At 41.6% G+C, this 23,872-nt stretch overlaps 1 protein-coding gene and 1 long non-coding RNA gene across 5 annotated transcripts in view; one reads left to right on the top strand and one right to left on the bottom strand.

The window, feature by feature from the left end:
* Positions 1-778: 778 nt before the first annotated feature.
* Positions 779-23,872, bottom strand: part of LOC119046949 (uncharacterized) — a 38,720-nt gene continuing 15,626 nt past the window's right edge. For both annotated transcript variants that reach the window (XR_008390091.1, XR_005082058.2), the window contains one exon: positions 779-1,721. This is a non-coding gene — a long non-coding RNA (uncharacterized LOC119046949). The remainder of the gene's footprint in view (positions 1,722-23,872) is intronic.
* LOC119046947 (cAMP-specific 3',5'-cyclic phosphodiesterase 4D-like) overlaps positions 14,228-23,872 on the top strand; it is a 511,811-nt gene continuing 502,166 nt past the window's right edge. For 2 of the 3 annotated variants that reach the window (XM_053657211.1, XM_053657213.1), the window contains exons 1-2: positions 14,235-14,313; positions 14,451-14,529. The gene's annotated coding sequence lies outside the window, so the exon portion shown is untranslated. Of the gene's footprint in view, positions 14,314-14,447; positions 14,530-23,872 lie in introns of all 3 variants that reach the window. The other variant, XM_053657212.1, reaches the window with a different exon arrangement.

Below are 23,872 nucleotides of genomic sequence, written 5' to 3'. Positions count from 1 at the left end.
GCCCCCCTGCCCTGTGCTCCCCACCTCCCTCCCATTTCCTCCCCCCAGTCCTCTTCCCTGTGTCTTTCATACTTGAGAACTTTCATTCTTATCTCTTAACTACTGACTAAGTTTGAAAAAGGGAATAGGGGTGTGGACTGTCTGAATGACATCCGGTAAGATAGCTCTAACAGACGCACATCAGCTTTCCACTCTGAAAGCTTCATGCCGTCCTTTGACATGACCAGAGAGCAGTCACACGGATTAACTACCCGTGAAACCGCAGAGAAAACTGTAATATATTCTCCCAAGTAAAAATAGGCAGTACGTTCTGATGCCTGCAGTAAAATCAGAAATTAAAAAGAAAGGCAGAAAAAATCCTGGAAATTATACTCTTTAAATAATTACTGAAACTGCGGAATATTTAGAAAATAACAGTTGGTGGTAACAAATTACAAAGCAAGACGGGGTCCTTTATATGCTCAGAAAGACCGATTCTAAAGTTTGCATGGAACGCTGAAGAGAAGGCACTGCCGGAACAGAACCACTGAGACGCGCAGATGCTCTGACACACACGCACCACAAAGCTGAGTGATGGAGGTGCCCTGGGACCGGCCCAGAGCCCCATCAGTGGGGCAGGCGGGAAAGTGCCTTTCTTTTTGTGGATCACTGTAAAGAAACCTGAAAACTGCTCTTCTGTGTAATTCATGTGAATTTTCCATAAAAATACATATATACTTGTATTTGTATAGAACAGCTTTGGGAGTATATTAAAAAAACTAACAGTTGTTGAGTAGCTAAGAGATAAAAATAGGGCAGGGATGTTACATTTGACAGTATTTTCTGGTATAACTTTGGAATTTTGTACCATTTATAGTATATCTTTTCAGAAAACCCATTTTTTTGGTCAAACCCAACACAGGATAGGAGTACAGTAGAGCAAGCTGAGGGTGGGTGCCGAACAACCGGCTCGTGTCCCTCCAGTAAGGGCTCGAACTCCTCAGTGGCCTGGGTCTGGGAGCTTCCCAGGACCTGAGCAGCTTGACAGTCGCCAGCGACTCTGGTACCAGAGTAGACACTCCAATGGTAGAGTTTCATCGTTTTCCAAGATGTTCCCCACCCTGGCCTGTCACCTCTTCACTCACTCACTCTGCAGTGAGCGAGGCCAGGGGCTGCCTCCGATGCAGGGCTTTACCCATCAGCTCCAGCAGTGATAAAACCCGAGAAGCTGTCCTGTAAACCTGCCATGCACATAGCGGCAGGCTGCTCGCAGACACAGCTCCAGGCCAAGTCCCCCAGGTTCCTCCTCTTGGCAGCTCCCTGCTACCAACCCCTTCTTGTGCAGAAACTCTGGCGCCCCCAAACCCCTGCCTGTGTCCCACATCTCCGAGAGCAAAAGAACCTTTTTTTTCCCCTGAGAAAACACTGCAGTTTATTGGCCAGCACATGGAATGTTACAAGTGTATTTGACTTTGGTTTCAGATGGCAACTCAAACATGGGTGTGTTTATGTTGCCCTTTATGAGTATTCCCATCAGCAAAGCCTTTGATAACTAGCTGGGGCAGTGGCGTGGTTGAAAAAATTCCAGTCTAAAAATCTGTTTTTATTCGGTCCCCTTTGAGAAAAGGCTGTGAAAGCTCAGGGAGGTGGCTGAGTCTTGAAGGCCAGGGTCCTCTTCAAACATTTGCTGAGGATCTACCAGGAACACAGGTCTGTACTCAGTCAATATGCACACAGTTGTCCTGGGAAGGAGAGGAAGGTTCAAAACACGAGGACACTCTTGGGAAAGTGCCCTGTCCCCACTTCCCTGGGCTGAAAATCCGAGTTTCCTGGATTGCCAGAGCAAGAGCACGTCCCTACAGGGAGCAGGACTAACACTTGACTTTCAACGTGGGGAGCACCCTAAAAAGTCCAAGCTTCTGCGTGTTGAGGTTGTAACTTTCTGCCTTAAAAAAAATAGAAACAGACTTTTCTTTCAGCTGCTTAGCCTTCAAGTTTGTTATAACCAACTGAGAAAAAATAATCATTTTAACATCATTCCTAAAGTCAGTTAAACATGGATTGTAAATAGAAAACTTCCTCAAATGAAAAAAATGACAACTGCATTTCCCTTTAAATATATTTTGCTGATTTTCTTCATTCTAGGTTAGGTTGAGATAAGGAATCTAGCATTGTAAATTATTGTGCTCTGTGTACAGCAGCTTTTCTTAAAAGAATGCTTTTTCTTAAAAAGTCCTCTTGCTTAGTCCCTTCCTTGCTCAAAGCTAATTAGCCGCCCACGTCATCTGCTTTTCCGCAGCCTGCTATTCTGAGCCCTCGCTGTCCTTTCTGTTTCCTCCCCTGAGTTTCCTCTCTTTTAGCCGAACCCCTCTTTCTCTCCCGTGCCAACCAGTGATGTGTCTAAGCTCAGTCACTTGAGTCTAGTGGTCCCTTTGTCCTGGCCCCGTATGGGGTGAATCAGAGTCAGGGTGATGGTGTCCTATGACATTTGAAAATAAAGCAGCAAATAAGTTTGACACTGAGCGTAACCTGCATGGGGCCCTGTTGCCTCGTCACTGAGACATGAAAAGATAGTGGTGAGCAAGCAGATTCTGTGCTTACACTGTTGTCACATGATGGAAGGAGTATGTGTCTTTCAAGATCAAAAATATGTATTTTTTTCAAAGATACTGTTGCATCCATCTATTTTCCCCCTTCATTCTGAATTTATTTAAATATTTCAGATAACACTAGAGGAAAGCATATGACTTTCTGTGGCTATCCAACATGCCTCAAGTGCCATTTTTGTGGCTTTTTTTTTTGTAACAAGAATTTTCTAAGGCACTTTCTAGCTCTGAAAATCTCATGACCTGTGAACATGTGCCCTTCTCAGTCCCTCAAGAAGCCATTTGGAGCAAACTGACGGACTTATCTGCTTTATGTGGGCTATGCTTCCTCCTTTCAACAGCATGTCCTCCACCTAAAGTATTCTTCTGTGACATTTCTGACGAGCCATGATCCTCACAAGTTCCCTGCTTGAGAGGAATTATTCCGTCTGCACTGGACCCCGTCATGCAGCCTGGAAGCCTCCTTATCTCTAAGGTATGGGCAGCATATAGAAGAGAGGAGCCCTGGTGGTGGGCGGAGTAGTAATAGTAGTAAAAACAAAATAATTTTAGGATAAAAATAGCAGCTCACATCTGTCACACTTTTATGTGCTAAGCATTCTATGTTCATTATGTTACTATTCACGACAACCTAAAAGGTGGTATTATTGTTATTATTTCTAATCCTCGTCCAGAGATATGTTTTATATTTATTTTAGAGAGAGAGGAAGAGGGGGAGGAGGGGAGAGAGAGAGAGAACGTTGATCTCACCCCTCCTGGCCGGGGTGAGGTGGGAATTATTTACTCAGTCTTCAGAAGTGGAAACTGAGGCTTAGTGAGGGTTGTAAAACTTGCCGCAGATGGTGACCAGTGAGCCAGGGTTCAAACCGCAGCCATTCGACTTCCACAACTCATGGTTTTACCACCATTCATAAATATTTACCTATGTGTATTCATATTCATATTGTTTTTATCTGAGTCTGTCTGTCCCATTTTTCTCATGAGATTCCTGCAAGTCAGGTCATGTCTCCTTTCATTCCTTTATCCCATGTCTGAATGCTGTAACCATAAATGAGCAAAGAACTTTACTGACATTACCTCTTAGGGGAAAAGAATTCCCAAGCAAGCTGTAACTCAGCTGGGTATCTGAATTGGAAGGAATTTTCCCCAATAGCAGGGTACATCCCACAGGCCATCCAAGTGGTGTCAAAGGTTTTAGAGACTTTGTTCAAGCTGTTCCCCCTTGTCATTTCTTGGCCATACTTCTGAGTGCTTAAATGGGCTGACAGGGATTTTGAGTTGAAGAGGTACAGGCAGCTCACTTAGAAGTTATGTTAATGGCTAGTAAAGATTTTAGAGTCATTTTCAAAATGATAAGATCAGTACCCTAGGACTGAGTTATTTTGCTACATTAATTTCAACTTGTTTTAATGGCTTTTGGCCTCCTGCTTAATGCCAGTTGAGGCAGCAGATTGATTCCCTGTAAATAGTGGCTTGTCATGTCTTGTTGCTTAATTCTAGGTTTTACGACATACCAAGATAGATATTTATCGATTAAGCAAACTCCTGCACTGTGTCCTCTAAAGCCCCAGGGGTTAGTGTTTTATTCTAGCCTCTCCAAAACTTTTTATGCAATCAACTGATCAATAAATGTTATCTGTGATGATTCTTGAGTGTTAATTTTAGATGTCTAAAGACTTACAGTCTCAAGAGTAGCTTGGTTATGAAGTGACTTTTGGGTTGTATTATGTCAGAGAGAAGCAAACAGGAAGGAAGATTTTTAACAGTATCAATTTATGAGATATTAAAGATACTCAGTTCTTTCTTTAAATAGAGTTGCAACATGGTACTTTGTTTCTTACTTTCCATCTGGGTCAAGAAAAAGCTGTGACTCCTATTTATTCTTCATCTCTCCTATTCAGAAAAATGTGAGAATGTCTGGGTTTCAATTCTCTCTTTTGATCTTCTACTGTTTTTGGAATATGATTTTATGTTTGTCACCTTGGAATGAAGTGCCCAAGGGAGGAAAGACAAACTACGTGTGGGAGTTACCCACGGTCACTTCCTCTTCCTTGCCACAGTCACTGGCCCGCCACTCATTTCCTTTTCTGCTGCCCTGACTTCCTGTTACGCAGATCTGTTGGAGGGTGAGCAAGTACAGGAGTTTTGGAATCACAGGATCTACACTGAATCCCTTATGTGACATTGGACACACTTTTGGGACAATAGCACCTACTTTAGAAGGTCAACATGAAGATTCATGTAAATCACCTTGGACAGTGGTGTCTAACTCCTAACTCCTAGCGATCCGTTCCTCGACATTAGTTACAATCCTTTTCTTCCCCAGGTTCTGGTTTCCTGGCCTACTACTTTTACCCTTTATGCTCTATCTAAGGTGGTTAGATTTGTCTACATACAGTGTGTTTTGATCTTATTATTAGCTGGTGAAGAAAAAAGAAAACTTTCAGTGGTTCTTCATGGCTATGCAATCAAGTTCAAATTTTTTATTATGATGTTCTGGGTCTTCTGTAATCTCACCTGAACATGTGGCTTCGACTGGTGGCCAATTTTTCTATTTCTTAGGATGCTTTGAGTTGTAGTAAATAGGTTGACAAGCACCCTGGTGATTCTGATAAAGTCTGTCTAGAGGACAATTTGGGAAACGGTGCTTTAGTGTTATCCAGCATGGCATACCTGCTGTATGCGTTGTATGTTTTCTGTGTAAATCATAATTCTTTATATTTAATTGTCTCAAGGGCAAGAAAGTTGTTTTTGTGCAGAAAAGAATTAACACAGCTGGCTTGAGGCTTCCACCCTTAGAAAGTCCTGATGGTGAGGTTGGCTCTTGGCTGACATCTAGGAATTTCGTCCTCAGAGTTCTCTCTGTCAACAGGTAACAAATAAGTGTGGTTCACTGTGCCTGGAGTTTTCTGCAAACAGTGGTTTATGCTTGAACACTCACTTCCCTCTGGAGTTTAAGTTCTTTTTTAATGTTTTAGGCAGAGAGTGCCTACAGGCCCAACCCCCAGTAAAATCCTCAGGTGCTGAGTATCTAAGGTACTTCGCTAGGCTGATACATCACGTACATGTTGCTACATTTTGGTTGCCAGAGGATGTGTTCTCTATGTGATCTCTCCTGAGAGGGAGATAGCACTGCGAAGTCTGTACATGGGATCCTCTAGACTTCACCGTATGATCTGACCATGTGTCCTTGCTGCATTGCTGTAAGAAACTGTAGCAGTAAGGTCAACTGTAAACTGAGTTGTGTGGGTTCTTTTAGTGACGTCCCAAATGTAGGAGTGACCCTGGGTACCCTGACACTGTACCTTTCTGAAACAATTCTCATAGCAGGTGCTCGATGAGTATATTGCAATTGAGTGTTTTAAGTCTCTTTTTAAAAAATTTTAAAAGATTCAGTTACAGTCAAAACACAATATTAATTAGGTTCAGGTGTACACCATAGTGATTAGACATTTATGTAACTTATGAAGTAAGTGATCACCCTGAAAATTCTAGTACCCATTTGACACTATACATAGTTATTATAATATTATTGACTATATTACCTATGGTGTACTTTACATCCCTGTCACTGCTTTTATAAGCGATAATTTGTGCTTCTTAATTACTTCTCTTTTTCACCTATTTCCCTAAGCCCCATCACATCTGGCAACTATGGGTCTGTTCTCTGTATCTGTGAGTTTGTCTGTTTTGCCTATTTATTTTGTTTTTGAGATTCCACATATAATCTTATGGTATTTGTCTTTCTCTGTCTGGCTTATTTCACTTTAGCATAATACCTTCCAGGCTCACCCATGTTGTTGCAGAGGGGAACTACTTTATGGCTGAGTAATTTTCCATTGCATATATAGACTACAGCTTATATATCCATTTTGCTATTCGTGGGCACGTAGGTTGCTTCTGTACCTGGGCTATTGTAAATAATGCTCCAGTGAACAGAGTGCTCATTAGTGTTTTGGGTTTCTTCAGATAAATACCCAGAAGTGGAATTGCTGAGTCTTATGGTAGTTCTAGTTTTCATTTTTTGAGAACCCTCCATTCCGTCTCCACAGTGGCTGCACCAATTTACAATCCCAGCAACAGTGCACGAGTGTTCCCTTTTCTCTACATCCTCACCAACACTTTTTTAAAACATTTTTAAAATTGATTATGCCATTACATTTGTTCTATTCCCCTCTCCTTTCCCCTCCACCCTGCACACCCCTCTCCCACCATTCCCCCCCTTTAGTTCATGAACACCGGTCTCAAGTTCTTTAGATTCTGTATTTCCCCTACTATTCTTACCCTCCCCCCTATTTATTTTCTATCTACTGTCTATGCTACTTATTTTCTTTACCTTCTCCCCCCTTCTCCTTCTCCCACTCCCCTGTTGCTAATCCTCGACGTGATCTTCATTTCTATGATTCACTCCTGATCCAGCTGTCCTCCTAATTTCCTTTTGTTTTAGGTGTGGCTGTTAATAACTGTGAGTTTGCTGTCCTTTCACTGTTCATCTTTTTTATCTTCTTTTTTTTAGGTAAGTCCCTTAAACATTTCATATAATAAGGGGTTGGTGATGATGAACTCCTTGAATTTGGTCTTATCTAAGAAGCACTTTATCTGTCCTTCCATTCTAAATGAAAGCTTTGCTGGATAGAGCAATCTTGGTTGTAGGTCTTTGGATTTCATGACTTGGAATACCTCTTTCAATCCCCTTCTTGCTTGTAAGGTCTCTTTTGAGAAATCAGCTGACAGTCTGATGGGAACTCCTTTGTAGATGACTGTCCCCTTAGCTCTTGCTGCTTTTAGGATTCTCTCCTTCATTTTAATCTTGGCTAATGTAACAATGATGTGCCTTGGTGTGTTCCTTCTTGGGTCCAACTTCTTTGGGACTCTCTGAGCTTCCTAGATTTCCTGGAAGTCTATTTCCTTTGCCAGAACGGGGAAGTTCTCTTTTATTATTTGTTCAGATAAGGTTTCCACTCGTGACTGTTCCTCTTCCCCTTCTGGTACCCCTATAATTCGAATGTTGGAATGTTTAAAGATGTCCTGAAGGTTCCTAAGCCTCTCCTCATATTTTTGAATTCTTGTTTCTTCATTCTTTTCTGTTTGGTCATTTTTTCCTTCCTTCTGGTCCACTCCCTTGATTTGAGTTCCAGTCTCCTTTCCATTACTGTTGGTTTCCTGTGCATTACCATTCATTTCAATTAGTTTAGCTGTCATATGTTTCTCTAATTTGTGACTATAATCAACCAGTTCTGTGAGGATCCTGATCACCAGTGTTTTGAACTGTGCATCTGAAAGTTTGGCTATTTCTTCATCACTTAAATTTATTGGCTCTGGGGCTCTGAGTTGTTTTTGAGCCATTTTTGGTCTGTTTGTGCCCATTAAGTATGAGGAGCGGAGCCTTAGTTGTTTACCAGGGCAGGGCCACTCAGGTGGCAAGTTTGTGATGCTGTATGTGGGGGTGGGGTCAGAGATGGAGCAGAGGGAGCAATGGTGGTCCTCTATGCTCACAAGTCCATCCCACTGCCCCAGCCTGTTTATCCGAGGGGAAATGTGCAAGCCTGCCGCCCTGTGCTGTGCGGTCTCAATGCTCGCCTCTTCACTGGTTTATCTGCACGCAAATGCTCCACCGACCCCAGCCAGCCAGCCGCACCTCTTCCCTGTGTCTGCCCTAGCCCGCACCTGGGATCTGCGCCTTCGGCTACTTGCACACCACCCGGTCGGGGATCTTTTTTGCCAATCTGCTCCCCTGCTGGCTTCGCTCCTCTTACCGGTTTAGCTGAGCATTTCGTTGTGTTCGGACTCCGTATTGTCGATTTTCTGTGTGGTTTGGTTGTGTTTATTGTTGTTAAAACTTTATTTTTAGATTTGGTTGTGCCCTGACGCAAGGTGTTTCCACCTACACCTCCATCTTGGTGGAAGTCCTCACCAACACTTTTTGGTTGATTAATTCATGACAGCCATTCTGACAGGTGTGAGGTGATATCTCACTGAGGTTATAATTTATATTTACCTAATGATTAGTAATGTTGAGCAGGTTTTCATATGTCTATTGGCCATCTGTATGCCCTCTTTGGAGAAATGTCTATTCATGTTCTCTCAGTTTTTAATCGAATTGTTTTTTTAAATTTTAAGTTATATGAGTTTCTTGTATATTTTGGGTGTTAACCCTTTATCAGGTGTATCACTGGCAAGTATCTTCTCCCATTTAGTAGATTGTCACTTTATTCTGTTGATGGTTTCCTTCACTATGCAAAAACTTTTCATTTGATCATAGTTCTATTTGTTTGTTCTTTTGTTTCCTTTGCCCAAGGAAGCATATCCAGAAAACATCATTAAGAGTGATGTCAAAGAGTTTATACCTATATTTTGTTCTAGGAGTTCTATGGCTTTGGGATCTTACATTTACATTTTTAATACATTTTGAGTTTACTCTTGTATATGGTGTAAGAAATTGATCCAGTCTTACTCTTTTACATGCATCTGTCCAGTTTTCCCAACACCATTTATTGTTATTCTAGCCTCCTTTGTCAAAGATTAATTGACCATATAGGTGTGGTTTTATTTCTGGGCTCTCTATTCTGTTCCACCGATTTATGTGGCTGTTTTTAGGCTAGTACTGCGCTGTTCTGATTACTATGGGGGATAATGGGGGAACAAAGGGGAAGGGTCTCAAGGAACATGTACAAAGGAACTGAGGACAAAGACAACAGGGCAAGGGGAGGATTGAATGTGGGGGGTGGGGTGGGTAGGGTGGAGGACAGTAATGGGGAAATAATGGGGACAACTGTGATTGAACAACAATAAAAAAGAAAAATTGTAGTATATTTTAATGTCAGGTAGCAGAGTGTCTGTCATAAGCCTCTTAAACATTATGAAAAGCTTAAAAAAATTAAGCCCTTTTTTCTTTGTATATTTCCTAGTTATTTTGGCATCTTTAAACTGTCTCTCTACATGAGCACGCCATTATTTATAATGTATGATAATTTTGAAGTGCTCTTCTTTCACTGCCTACAAAAAGTGGGTCTGGTTTTTTTATTCATTTTTTTTTCTACCTTTAAATTTTACACATGGTTTAATATTGCCAGGCCAGTTTTCTGGGCTTTTGTGATGCTGAATCAAAGGAAAGAAGGACTAGAAGGGCTGAGGCTTGAGGACTGGTCTGGAAGAGGTGATTTGGTGGGGGATCTAAAGAAGAAAGGTGCATGGAAAGGGCTTGAGTGGTGTGAAGAAATCGCGTGAAAAGAGGAGGGTTTTGTGATTTGTTGCTGTGGACTAAGATTCCCTTTCACAATGTCTGAGAACTGGAAGAAAAGACTTTGTGATTCTGAAATGACTTCTTTTTGGCTGAGTTGTTTTTCTTCGATAATGACCCATATCTAAGACCAAATCATGGCTCACGGTTCAGGTCTTCAATTTTTCATTGATTTTACTTGAGGACAGGAACCATGTCATTCGTAGTTCTAAATTTAGCATGATAAATCCTCAGTAAGTTTTTATGGTATTGACTGATTGCTTTATTCCCAGGCATGTATTGAACACCTTTGATATTCCCTGGTGTGGGGATAAGGAAATGAACAAAAAAGTCCACATCACAGAGAGGGGGCTGACTTGGACACACACACACACACACACACACACACACACAGTTCTGGTCCCCTGTGGTCAATACTAGTGGCACAGTGTGGGAGCCCAAGGAGAGTGCCCCTTGTGGCCACCACAGGATTGTTCACAAGGAGGCTCCCTGGTGCCCAAGGCAAAAGCAACCTAGTTCTTAACCTAATTTAAGTACCAACTAGAAGAGTTTGAAGAAAGGGTACATGGCATGTGTAAGTGTCAAATAAGTCTCTAACAGAAGGGCGCTCACTGTCTTTCTGCAGTTCCTGCAAGGGGCTTTTGCAGAAGAATATTCCAGGTTCCAAGGTTTAGACCTCAGCCTTTCAGGTGCAGAGCCTTGATTTGTGAGCCTTCTGAGAGGGCCTCGGATTCCTGGAGGAGGACGCATATTAGGCAGCTAATGAGAATGATGTGTCAGTGATCACGATGTGTTAACTTGTGATGACAAAGACAACTGTCTTAAACAAAATACTCATCAGCTTGACTATCACATTCTATTGCAGCTGACAAACCTTATAGCAAACCAGTCAATAACCAGGCTTCATGAGCACAGAGTCAGAGCCATATGTCTTAGGCTGGGGTCAAGTAGGACATTCACCTTTGTCATTGGAATAGCCTTGGAAAAGAAATGTAAGACTCATTTCTGAAACTGCTGGTCAGAAAAATCTGCCGGGCAAGACTCTTTTCAAGTGGGAAGATCTGGGGTGAGCACTGTCTACATTTGCCTCTATGGTCTTTCTTTCCTATGATTATATGAGTGATAACACTCCTTGTATTGAGTCCTTATTTCAATGATGTGTTTTCAATGGTATTATAAGACAACTGTATTTAAGGTGACAAAACACATACTATTCTGGTTATTAATTTTAAGTAGTTTGAACCATGAACCTTGGAGGGTGATCTAATTTCCATTTGGGGGTTTGACGGAGGAGCGGCGTTGCACAGCACTGTTCGCGCATGTTCTGGGAAGGCAGCCCAGATACACCCACCCTGCACCTCACAGTGCTGGCGAGTTTCTCATCCCAGCATTGTCATTAACCAGCTGTGTGTCCTTGTGCACCACTTTACATCTCTTAGACTCATCTTTCAAATGAACTTGCTGCTAATCAAGCCCCAGCCATCTCCTCAGAACTATAACCCTGGCTGCATCCCTCAGTTTGCGGCTACAGGCACGAGGATGGTGTGCAATCTTGTCCCGTGACTACAGACAGCAGACCGGCAGCCAGGGTTGCCATTAAAAACCGTGATCTAGTGGTGCTGGTGAGGCACCAATGACTGATTTTTCTCATTGTCTAATTATCAGTTTCAGTTGCTGGTTTTTTACCTTTCTTTGGTGGGTGTATACTTAATTTCCCTAGAATTAATGAGCATTAATAATTTTTGCAGATATCTTGGCACTTAAATGGAAGGGCCATCCATTATCAGAGCAGGCCACACAGTGGTTGGAATCACTAATTCACAGACTATCTATACATTTTAATTTCATAATCATCAACACTTACCCGACAGTGAGTGATTTGTCCAAGCTCACACACCTAGTTGGTGGTAGAACTTCCATAATTTTGCAATTTATATTATTTTGCTTGTATCTTATTATTTTATTTGCATTCTGTGTCAGTCTCCCTGATAGAGAATATATGTTTATTTAGCGCAGGCCTTCGTGTCTTTGCTATTTTTGTACCTTCATTGCCTAGCATATTACCTAGGGATTAAAAATTGGATGATAATAATAAAAAAGAAAAAAGTTGAGTTTCTTCTTGGGTCCTCATCAATGTTTCTAACCTTATATGCAAAAAATAAAGAACATTTTCATTTTTTATTCAGCACATGCTATGCTTGAGGCATAACATAGGTGCTGTATTGAACAAAGATCATAAAGATGAAGTGCTTTCCTAAAGATACAGAGACCATAAGATAAAACATACAAATGGCTGTAATGCAAGAGAGAGTTAAAGTGCCCTGAAGAAGATACAAATGCCTCATGGCAGCAAATCAGAGAATGGAACTGTCACACACTGTGGGGAATGAGGGAAGGTTTCATGGAGGAGGTGACTTGACCTGAACCTCGGAGGACCATCTGAGTTTCAGAGATAACAATGAGCTGATAGAGTGGGAGGGCAGGGTGGGCACAGGAAACCACAGGAAATAAGAAGGTGAATCATTTTGGGAGAAATGCAAGAAGTCTCAGCTGTGGTATGTGAGGGGACGTGTACATGTGTGGAGGGGAATGGAGCGAAGCAGGGATTGAAAGGCGAGTTTATTCTCAGGCAGCTTAGCCTAAGTGACAACATGGGTTATTCTATAGTAGGGGGTGGGCTGGTTTTGGGGGGCAGGAGAATGAGGCAGGCAGTGAGAAGTTGGGAGGTGATGGCAACAGTTCAGGAACAAGGTAGGGAGCAAGTCAACCACCAGGTGGCAGCAGAGATGAAAAGGAAGGGGCAGTGTGACAGTCCCTGTGAGGGACAGACATGGGAAATTTCTGAGAAGAGCCAAAGGTGGAGGTGTCATTAACAGCATGTCTTTTGCACTTACCACAACGTATTAAAATTGGCCGCATAACGTAAACACAATCTCCTCATCAGACTGTGAGCTCCTAGAGGACAGGGCCCATGTACTCTTCATCTACTGAAATGAGCGTGGCAGGTGATTGGTAAGTGCTTGCTGGGTAAGTGAATGGAAGTCAGGAGATCTGGCTTGGTAATGGCAGCTTGGGCTGTCAGTGCAAATAATATGTTCCTTTTGGGACATCCTTGAATTGGAGATGTGGCCTACTTTTCTGATGTAGTTTTTAGAAGTAGATTACAGAAAGAAACGTGGAACAATTACAAGCTGATATATGAGTGAAGGCAAAGTAAAGAGCAGAGAGATGGCATAGTTGAGTACAGAGAAAATGCAGTACCTGCTTTTAAGACATCAGGTGAGGCTGGAGAGAGAATGCAGCATGGTGCGCACCAGGGGAGACAGGAATGTGGAGCGGCGCCTGGACGGATGGGGGACGTGTGGGCTGTGCCAGCTGGAGGGAAGGGGAAGGTGAAGGGTAAGGAGTCGAGTGTGCAGGCTCTGGAGCCAGCCGGACTGAGTTCAAACACTGGCTCTCCTACTGAGTCATCGTGTGGTTTTGGTGATTCCACTTTCCCTTGCCTCAATTTCCTCTTCTGTGAGATGAGGATAATGATACCTGTGTAAACATGGGTACACGTGCAGCACGCAGAACAGAGCCTGGAATGCAGGAAGCCCTCCACAAACGTTAATTACTCTCTTTCATATTGAAACCCTCTATGACCACTTTGTAAGCATTATCCCATTTAATCCTTAATCTCTATGTAGGTAGGTGTTATTATCTTCTTTCCACAAACGAGGAAACAAGTGCAGAGACGTTTCATAACTTGCTCAGATTCACACAGCCACTTAAGTGATTAAGCTTAGTTAGGATGGGTCTTTCCCCAGTGCATCTGGCACCCAGGCTCCGGCGTTGCTGCTGGAACACACCACCAAAGCACTGGATAGCTGTGGTGAGACCACTTGCGAACAGTTTAGATTTGATTAATATTAGGGAGCTGTGGCAGGCTGTGGAGTGAGGGGGTGGATAGTGTGAGCAATCAGTATGCTGGGGACACCTTTCCTGAAAGAGGGCAGGCACGAAGATGGGTGCTAGGCATCCAGGCCTGAGGCAGCTGAGGACAATGACAAGGCATGGCAAACCCGAGCCAAGCTGAAATAGGAAAATGAGCTGAATTTGTACCTGATGCAAATGAGATGCACCTGTTGGGACAGGCTAGCCACTGACTGAACAGTCAGTCACATGTGGGGATGGAGCTTGGCGTTTCGACCTGAAAGTTTCAAACCCAGGACCCTAAGGAAACAGTGATGCTGTGAATAGTAATGAGAAAGTTGGGAGGGGAGTCATGTGAGTACTTGCCCTTTAAGAAAAGTTCCTTTAGAGGAACCAACTCAAAGAAGAGTGTCAGCATCCAAGTGGGCACTTGCTTATTTTTAGTGGCACTTTGGGTATCCTTTCCTTCACTGTCAATCCAGTCCTGCCTTCCTCCCTCACTTAGGAAGGAAGCTGATGGGTTGTTCCTCTCTTTTGGGAGTAGGCTGTTTACTGGATACAACTGGCAAACTGGTACGTTACCTCCTTTCAAAAGGGGGTTTACACCTCACCGTAGTTCTCACTCATAACAAGTACAGTGATTTGCTTTGGGGGAGTTAGGAAAATCATTTCTGTTAACTTCCTGTTTTCTATTTTGGGCTTCTCAGCAGAACTTCCCATTTGAGGGGGACCAAGCAGAAAACACAAAGCTGGAATTTTCTCCTGAAGTTGGTCTGCCAAGGGAATAATGTAAGTTCGTGGTCTGGTGTTTGTCTCGCCCCACTCTCTAAGTCTGTCCTTCAGATGCTCTGGTCTCCGTACTCCTGGGAATGAATGAGGAAAGCATTTGGGTCTTCTGCTGCAGGTTGGGCTCAGAGGGCAGGCATGAGCTAAGGGAGCTCAGGGAGCTCAGGAGGGTAAGTGTGCTGCTCAGACTGAGCTCTTGATCAGTTTGGAGATTTTAGTGGCCTCTCCCTTTGAAAGTTCTGAGGGATAGTATGTTTTGAATTACCTTCTTTAGTTTTCCTGTCCAAACATTTTATTTTACCTTTTAGTGTCAAAGGATGAGGGAGGCAGATCTTTTTAGTTTTTCCTCTTCCCCCTCTTCCTTCTTTCTCTGTTTTTAATTCAAAATTATGTTCACTTTCATGATGTCATTTGCTTCCTTCATAGCATCCTGGGAGGTGACAATCCCCATTTTACAGAAGGTGAAATTGAGGTTTCAGTGACTTGGCCGGTCTCTCAGTTAATAACAACTCTGAGACTGAAGCCTCAGTCTTCTGTCTTCAGGTCTTTCCTGTCTTCTTTTTCCCCACACCACACTTGCTAATAAAATAACAAGTGTTAACTAAATGGATTGCCACACAATTCTTCAAGCATATAGGGCTTTGGGTCTTTTCTGTGTATCACAGACTTCAGGGCGATGTGACTAATGGAGTCATTCACTGCATCCAAGGAGAATAACTAAGAAAGTCAGTTGCGGGCCTAGGGGTAGTTCATACCTTGTCCTCCTGGGACATGAGCTTTTCTATTGGCATTTGAGCTGAGGATGGTAGCAAAAGACACTTTCACACCCCTTGTTCCCCCAGTTTTCACAAGGCAAATGGGGATAGTGGGGTGGGAGATCAGTTGCGAGTTGTGGTCAATGATGAGAATCTGGACTTTAACACTGACTCAATCTGGAGGCGGGAAAATGGGATCGGAATTAATGGCTGCTTAGAAGCTGGTGAGGGAACTCTGCTTCTTAGGAATGAGTGAGAATTAGGTCAGGGGCAGTGAGCGAGGCCTGTGGGAGTCTTGGCTGTCTGTCATGGACACATCTGTAGAATGACCCCATCGATCCCTTTGATTTCAAAGGAGCCCTCAGAACTATGCATGTGACCTAGTTGTCCTGTTAGACTGTAAACCCCTCGGGCTGGCAGATGTTTTCCTCACAGCCTGTGAGCAGTCCCCAAGCTGAGAGATCCTCCCTGTTCCTGAATCGAGCCTCTTTCTCCTCAGTCCCAAAGCAGAAGTGGCCGGTGGGTGACGATCTGGTTGCTGGCCTGAGCCACTGCTCACGTTGCCGTGAAACCTGACTGTTTTCTTTCTGTACTCAAATGTCGCGGAGTGAATGAGGGGAAGTCAAATATTGTGGCAGGGAGGGGCTGGCAAACATGGGCACTGCCAGCCCAGGTCTCACTGGAGCAAGATGCTGAGGGAGAGGAGGATTTCGAGATCTGGGCAGGAATCGCAGACGTCTCAGTCCAAAGGCAAAAGATGAAGCAAAGAAAAAACACAATCAGCCAAGAATATGGTTTAAGTGTGGGGTTAATATTCCATGTAACTGGTTGACAGAAGTGGGTTGGGTGAGTCACAGAGTGGACCTGGAGGTGGAGAGCTAGGGAAGTGATAAAGCGCACAAGCCTTTCAGTTAACCAGCGGCTATCTGTCTGTCTGTCTGTCTGGCATAGTCCTACAGAGAGGGCTCCTGGCTCTGTACGTTACACCACCGAAACAGCCAAGCAGTGTGTTTTCCAGAAGTCTGTGACAGAATTTTGAAAACGGAATTGTTTCAAAGACATGAAGGAATACCAGCACTTAAGGAAGACTCATTGAAATTACTTTTGAAAAGCAAAGATTCATTTTAGGGAGTAGACACTCCCTAAATGACGAGTGCTGAATTTCTGGATTTTAATACATTTGTTCAGAGTAGGATTCAGCATTTTACCCTTTCAGTGTGAGGGGAACATTTTTCTCTTACATATATGGCCTGCAAAGTTCTGGACTGAGCATAGAAATTTTTTATTTCCTAGCTATCTTTACTCTGATGTACTAAAAGTTGGGGGAAAACCATTTCACATACAGAGTTTAAACAACATGAAAAAGTTATTTCCTTTAAGGAACTGTGATTTTTTTTTTAAAAAGCCTTGTCCAACAGCACTGTTAGAGACAGTTAACCAAAGGACAAACCCATCAACAGAGACACACAGCCTCTAAGGCTGGCTTTTGAAAAACGAACATTTATTCTTTTCTCTAAACAGGATGCTGTGAGCTCCATCATGTACACTATGAAAATAATTGGTGTGTGTTAGTACATCTTGTGCCAGATTTCATGCTTGTTGAAAGGTGATTGGATTCAAACCAGCATATTTAAAGGTCAACTGGTTGTCCTTAAACAGTGCAGAATTTTAACTCTTTCATTGTCATGGATTTTAGCCAAATGGCCATTTTAGGAAAGAGGAGAGACTGCCTACTAAAATTTAACTTTCTGACCTTTTTGTCCTAAAAATTTTTTAAGTTCTCAGGGCTTTCTTGGGGATGAAAAGGGTCTGAGAAATGAGTTCTCAGCTGGCATTTGGAAATGGCGGGCGAGGGCAGAGAGTTAGTTCTTCTTAAACTACTACATTTAGGTCAGGGCTCTAACGCAACAGTGCATATCACATAAACAATGTCTAAATGTCAAACTAAAGATTCTCTCTCTTTGTAATAAGTACTTCAGATTTGCCAGTAAGAGCCAGTAATAGCCCTGTGCTTCCCTCTTATCTCCCCACCTTTTAATGATTTTCTTCTTATTAGTTCCTCGGAAACCACTCTCTAATCACCAATACTTAGACTAGCTGTTGATGTTCATTTCTGGAGTGAGTATTTCACTGGCTTTGGGATCTGATGACTTTTCCCCTCCAGTGATTTTGGATACATATGTTGAGTGGTTTGTTTGGTTGATCTTCAAAATACCTTTTATCTACTAGCCTTTTTGCTTGTTGTGTTTCCCAAAATAAGGTAGGGGACCTGTTTCAAATAAGTAGGGTGAGTTTTATTAATCATATGCCAAATCTTCTTGCTTCGTAGTTTAGAGTTTTCATGAGTTTGTAGAATCTTTTCCATACTTTATTGTGAGGACTAGAGTTTGGAAGTTGTAAGAGCAGTATCTTCCATAAGAAAAAATTCTCTGGGACTGACATTGGCAATTTCCACAAATGCCACACAGAAGTTGACAGGTAAAGGCAGTTGGAATCCAAGCGCCTGCCTGCCTTGAGTGTTTGTGTAAACTCTTAGAGTTCTAACTAAAGAAAAACTAAAGTTACCCTGAAAAATCACAGACTCCCACTTTGTCAAGAAGATAAGTCAATATTCTCTTTTTTTCTGGATTTCTTCATAGTTTGCTTTTAGTTCTTTTATTGCTACACCCTCCACAACTTTTTAGCTGTGAGACTGTGTGCTAGTTGCTTAGAAACTCTGTGCTGCTTTGGCCTGATCTGCAAAATGGGGATAACCTTAGCTACCTGTGTTACTGTGAAAAATAAATGAGTTAATTCATGTAAAATGCTTGGGACAATGTGTGGCACAAAATAGGTACTCAATATAAGTATTAACTCATCATCATCATCATCATTATAACTTTTGATACAATTCAAAATCTTTCTCACTAATTGCCATGCCACATGGAGATATTTGACCTACAGGGTTTCTTCTGGTTGGGGTAACACAACCCAGAGTTCACATTAAAGCTGCTCTCCTTTTCACATCTCAACATCCCAATCTCTTTTGGGTGACAACATAAGGGAGACGATGATCCCGAACCAGAGAGCCTAGAGAACAAATTGCAGGGCTGGTTCTTGAGAGAAAAGAGGGAGAGCCAGACATGGTGGCAGGTGACTGTTCAGCCGCCGACGGAGGGTCTGGAAGATCAAAGCACGTAGAAAGCAAAAGTGCAACACAATGGTTGTCAGAAAGGGGCTAGTACTCATATGTTGGGTGTATAAATATTTGTGATTATTATAGCTTCTTTTTGGATTGACCCCTGATAATTGTGTAATGTGTCTCTTTGTTTTTTAAAAATATTTTTTTGTTTTAAATTTTGTTTTCCTGATACGAGTATTGCTATCATTTCTATTTGCCTGGAATATGTTTTTCCATCTCTTCACTTTCAGCCTGTATATGTCTTTCAGTTTGAAGTGAGTCACCTTTAAGCAGTGGATCTTGTTTTTTGGTCCACTCAGCCAGTCTGTGTCATTTTATCTGAGCTCTTAATCCATTTACATTTAGTAAATACCAGGTAATGTAACATGTGATGACAACTAGAGTTCTGATGAAAATAGTTTCCAGAGCATGGTTTCTCAAATATTTTTGACTGAGATCAACAATAGAAAATAGATTTTTATATCACAGTCTCCTTATACATGTACATATAGTTGTGTGTGGATATGTGTTATAACTTAAGCTAGTTCTATTTTTGTGAAATTTAAAGTTTAAAATGTTTAGTATAAATCAAAAAAAATCTTCACCTCATGTGCAGATACTCAAAGGAATCAAGTATGGTATTTGATTACTTTACATAGAGATCTTTGTTTAATATGGATACTGAAGGGCAGTCCAGGATTATTAAAACATATTCTAGAAAGTATTTTTATAACCTTCAAAAAGAGAAAGGAAGAGTAAAACATATGTAAAGCTGGGTTAAAAGAAATAATGTAAAAGTATGCAAAGATAATTCAGAAAAGCACATATGTAAATATGTTGCTTGAACTTTACTTTCACAACCTCAGAGTAGAGTTTATTTTCTAAGAAACACATTTAATACTATTCTGTATCCTTTTCATTTATGAAGTCAGTCCAAAAGATTCTGCCTTGTTCTGTATTAGCTTTCCTGATCACTTATAATTTTATTTTTACATGGTTGTTGGTTAGCAGTGTTTCACTGAATAGTTTCATTTTTGGAGAAATAAATGTGATACCTCTCTGCTGAGCCTATTGATTGATGATTGTGTTATTTGACTGATGACTGTTTCTGTACATAGAAAAGTATTTTGGCTGCAATATTACGTTCTTTTAGCATTCATATAGTGCTTGACATGTGAACGAAGACATTTAAAATATTTTTACCTATACAAAAATCCACTACAGTATAATGTAGCAGTTAAAAATATGGGTTTTAGCCATGGCTGCTGTGGCTCTGTGAATTGAGCACCAGACTGTGAACCAAAGGAATGCCAGTTCGATTCCCAGTCAGGGCACATGCCTGGGTTGTGGGTCAGGTTCCCTGGTGTGAGGTATGTGAGAGGCAAGCACACACTGATGTTTCTTCCCCTCTCTTTCTCCCTCCCTTCCCCTGTCTCTAAAAGTAAACAAATAAAATCTGTAAAAAAACTATGGGTTTTAGAGTAAGGCGAACTTGGACTCAGATAGTAGCTCTGTTACTTATTAGTTGTGTATCCTTGGAAAAGTAACTCCAGCTCCTTAAGCCTTAGTTTTATTATCTGTCTTTGGGGCAATTTGTACCTAACAGTGTTGTTTCAAGAATAAATGAAGTGGAGCCCTGGCTGGTGTAGCTCAGTGGATGACACCAGTAGGCAAAAATATTGTTTCTCTCCCTCTCCTTCCCTTTCCCTCTAAAGATAAATAAATAAAATTTTTAAAAAAAGAATAAATGAAGTGGGAATGAGTATCATGCTCTATATGGTAGCCATTATAATTATTATTTGAAAATTTCTGCAGTCTGGTATTGCCTGCTAAGTTCATTTATAGAAGACTTTATTGTATTGGCAGATGATGTCTGGTAGAAGAATGGTTCCTTATGAAATACACAATTTAAAGTAATAGCACTTTATTTTGGGGAGTTTATAAAGATATGTGTTTGGTGAACATGTGAGCCGATGCATATACTAAATGCTGTGTTCTTATTTTAGCAAGTGTGATGGTTAATTTTATGCTCCGACTTCACTAGATCACAGGGTGTCCAGATATTTGGCTAAACAATATTTCCAGATGTGTCTGTGAGGATGTTTCTAGATAAGATTATTAGTAGTAGTTGTAAACTGAGAAAAGTAGGACTTCACTCACCCCCAGTGGAAGGAGGCATCCTTCAATATGCCGAGGGCCTAAATAGAAAAAAAAAGGGTGGAAAACGGGAGAATTAACCCTCTTCACCTGACCGCTGAACTGAAACACCAGTTTCCTGCCCTTGACTGGGACTTACACCACTGGCCCTCTAATTCTCAGCATTATGCCACCAGCTTTCCTGGGGCTCCAGCTCTGTGTGTCTGTGTGTGTGTGTCTACAGATATATATTATACAAATCTCCTATGGATTCCATTTCTCTGGAGCATCCTAATACAATAAGCATTTATTGAGTCTTTAACAAAGCAGCCTTCTGCCTTCTTGTTTTAGCTCTCAAGAAAATAAGGATCCTTTTCTTGGTATATTTAGTGCTGCATTTTTGGTATTTCAGTGTTTTTTGATGATGATTTTGATGTGTAAAATAGCTCCCAAGTATAGTGCTAAAGTGTTGCCTAGTGCTCCTAGTCTGCCTAGTGCTCCTTGTCTAGCACAAGAAGGCTGCGATGTGCCTTAAGGAGAAAATACAAGTTAGGTAAGCTTTGTTCAGGCATGAGTTACAAAGCTATTGGCCATGAGTTCAATATTAATGAATTGACAATATATATTAAATTAGGTATCTTTAAACAGAAATACACATACTACAAGATTATGCATCATTTGGTTGATAAAAGTGTTGCAACTAGAGGTTCATAGGAACCTCACCTTGTGTTTCCCCAGGAGCAATAAATTCACTAATTCTGAGTTCTCAGTGACCTAGTAGAATATACCTACTGTGAATACTAGAAATGAACTGTATAAACATTTTGTTTAAGCTGAAAATATGGCAAATGACTATGCATATTTAGACATTTTGTAGAATTATAGTCAAGCCAAATAAAACAAAACTATGTTTACTTAATTTTGGAAGACACTCTATTCTTTTGTTTAGGTTGGTTTACTTTAGCAGACATTTATTGGTGAATATGTCAAGTAATTCAGGCGGGTTGAATTAAACACAGTTTGTGTCTTGAAGGAACTCCCAATCTACCATAAAATGCAAAGAGATACAGGCAATCGACAGTATTGACATTAATTTGTATTCCTGGAACCAATGTAAGAGAGAATTGAGAAGGTCCTACTTGTTATTGAATATGTCAAAGAACCCAGCCTAGGTGTGAAATTTAACCACGGAATGTCCACAGAGCAGTTACCTACATCATGCCAGTAAAGGTCGACACTGTCCGAGAGCTCCAGGATTTTACAGGTGGAGGGGATTCCAGAGGCCTGTGATAAAGACCTATGTGTGTTTAGAGGCTGAGCTAGAATCAGAAACCAAGTCCCATGGCTCATGCTGAGTCCTTTCCCACTAAATCTTGTGCTCTATATGCTCAAACTAAGTACTGGGGCCTAGGATTACAAATAAGCTCACGTTCAGAAATTCCACTCAGGCCTGATGAGTAGTAGTCGGTCTGAGGTTGTTTGAGTCGGTCTGAGGAGTTCCAAGGGGCTTGCTGATTTCATCTGGTTCTCAAGGAAGCTCATGATTCTAAAAAGTATAAGTATTCTGTGCATCTTCAGCAGTTGATTGTAAATAGATAGTGGATACTAAACTGGATTAGGGTTAACAGTGCCTTTGATGTTATAGTTTGTACCTCTGTCAATTTAGTACAGGATTTTTTTTCTTACAGGAAATGCTCTTTATTGGCGAGGGGGTGGTGAAACAAACCTGTCTATACTGTCAGTGGCACTATAAATTAGTACAAAATTTCTATAAAAGATATTTGTCACCTCTTGAGCCAAGTACCAAATTTGCCCTTCAACAATCTATTCTAAGGAGCCCTGGCTGGTGTGCCTCAGTGCATTGTGTGGCTTTGATTCCAGGTCAGGGCCTGGAATCGAACATATGTCTGTGTTGCGAGCCAGGCTGCTGGTTGCGGGTGTGTGAGAGGCACCCAATCGATGTTTCTCCCACGCATCAATGTTTCTCTTCCTCTCTTTCTCCCTCCCTTTCCCTTTATCTAAAAATAAATAAAATCTTTAAAAAAAAACCAGTTTATTCTAAGGAAATAATTAGAAACTAGGACAAAAATTATGTATGAAAATATGTACAGCATTATTGTTTAGATTATAAAAAGAATCAAAGCGAATGTCTGAAAGTTTTTTAGTGGTTAAATATAGTGAAAGACCGTCTGTGGTGAGACGCGGTGTAAAAAAACCAGCACAAGCGCACCGCAGTCCCGAGTTGTGACCCTGTGACCCTGTGACTCAAGAGCATCTACGTGAACAAGGGTTGTCTCTTAATAGTGGGACTGTAGGCGTTTCTTTTTCTACTTTACTCTTTTAAAAATGTTTTTCAATTTTTTAAATGACTATATATTTTTATAACTAGAAAAAAAGTGTTAAGTTACATTTTGTCTTACTCGAAACCGTGAATTACTAAAGGGAAGTCCTGTCCTTTTTTCTTAGTTCCTACATTTCAAAATGTCTCATCACTTGTTCTGGCTGAAAGGTAAAATGCAAACTCAGCTATTTCACGCGTATCAGTTACAGCCCCTTTTCTTCCCACGGTGTCGGTGTCATTTCAGCTCAGACCTTTGTACTCAGGTCCTGTCCAACTCTGGCCTCTCTCCTCGCCTTTTTGTTCTTTCACTCGTCTTTTTTTCTTTTGAAATTTAAATTCTGCCTACTTTTCTTTGGCACAATTAGCCTTTTTCTCCTCTTACCTGTTGGGGAATCATCCCCCTTTCTCCCATTTTCCTTATCTCTTTACTCTTTTATTTTAATTTCAGAAGGTAGAAGTGTTTATGGAATAATCCCTTCCAAACCTCAGAGCCTTGGTAGTATTTTTGTGTTGATTTAAATATTTTTATTCTTTTCCATATTTCACAAGTATTTCCCCACTATCTCAGGAGCAAGTGTGTATGTGTGTGCACAGAGATACACATGAGTGTGCATATGTGCAAGAGTGTGTGCATATGTGTGTGAATGTACATTCTGTTCTTCCAGGTCAGGCGGAGGGTCATTTCCTGTCTGCTCCACAGAAGCAGGCGCTCCAGTAGTGTTCACAGCCTGTTGGCCTGTCTTGGCTTAGAGACTATCAGAGTTTGGCACCTGGGCTCAGACTCTATGCGCAGGAGGGAGGTGCTCTAATCCACTCTGGCACCAGTGGGCTGGTGTCCATACTCTGAAAGCTTCGATGAAGATGATGCAAATTGGATTGGCTCTGTGGCCTCTCCAGATGCTGCCAGGCTATTTCCGAGCTAGGCAAGCTGACTTTCAATCTCTCCCAAAGCCT

The sequence above is a fragment of the Artibeus jamaicensis genome, unplaced genomic scaffold, assembly GCF_021234435.1.
Source record: "Artibeus jamaicensis isolate MK-2021 breed Jamaican fruit bat unplaced genomic scaffold, CSHL_Jam_final scaffold_369, whole genome shotgun sequence".
Lineage (NCBI taxonomy): Eukaryota > Metazoa > Chordata > Mammalia > Chiroptera > Phyllostomidae > Artibeus > Artibeus jamaicensis.
Note: the sequence above shows the minus strand (reverse complement) of the source record. Positions and strands in the feature narration are given on the sequence as shown.